Source organism: Pterocles gutturalis, unplaced genomic scaffold (assembly GCF_000699245.1).
Source record: "Pterocles gutturalis isolate BGI_N339 unplaced genomic scaffold, ASM69924v1 scaffold23164, whole genome shotgun sequence".
In the NCBI taxonomy this organism is placed as follows: domain Eukaryota; kingdom Metazoa; phylum Chordata; class Aves; order Pterocliformes; family Pteroclidae; genus Pterocles; species Pterocles gutturalis.
Genome location: NW_010136350.1, coordinates 1,214 through 1,835, shown reverse-complemented (window position 1 = coordinate 1,835; position 622 = coordinate 1,214). Strand labels below are relative to the sequence as shown.

At 66.9% G+C, this 622-nt stretch overlaps 1 long non-coding RNA gene across 1 annotated transcript in view; it reads left to right on the top strand.

Moving 5' to 3' along the window:
- Positions 1 to 64: 64 nt before the first annotated feature.
- LOC104468221 overlaps positions 65 to 622 on the top strand; it is a 1,619-nt gene continuing 1,061 nt past the window's right edge. Inside the window, exons 1-2 of the long non-coding RNA XR_727619.1 lie at positions 65 to 173; positions 445 to 538. This is a non-coding gene — a long non-coding RNA (uncharacterized LOC104468221). The remainder of the gene's footprint in view (positions 174 to 444; positions 539 to 622) is intronic.

Below are 622 nucleotides of genomic sequence, written 5' to 3'. Positions count from 1 at the left end.
CCAGGGGCCTCTTTGCTCCCCACAGCTCTGCCACCCCCCTGTGACGGCTGTGTCGCTCCCCCCAGATCCGGCTGCGGTGCCAGAAGGGGATCCCGCCTTCACTGCGGGGCCGTGCCTGGCAGTACCTCTCCGGGAGCAAGGTCAAGCTGGAGCAGAACATCGGCAAGTTTGACGTGAGGGCCACCGGGGACCTTCCTGCACTGCTGGGGGGGAGCGCTGGGACGGCTCCTGCTCCTTCCAGGGCTGAGGGGGTCTGTTGGGGTCCCCAATGCTGCTTATTCCCACTGTGGGGGGATCAAGGGGGCCTAGCGTGGCAGCCTGATGCTTGGGGCAGAGCCAGGTCCAGCCCCGGAGCTGCTCCACCGGCTCCTTGGGCTCGCTGCGTGCCCCGTGTGTGGGAGGGGGGCCACACTGGCATGCTCACCCCAACCCTCTCCTCCCCAGGAGCTGGATCTCCTCCCCGGAGACCCAAAGTGGCTGGATGTGATCGAGCGGGATCTCCATCGGCAGGTATGTTCGTCTCGCGTGGAGGCCACGGGTAAGCGGAGCTGCTGCGTGTCCTGTCTGTGACAGCCACCAGGCTGGACCAGTACCGTGGGGAGGCACTGCCTATCCCAGCTCC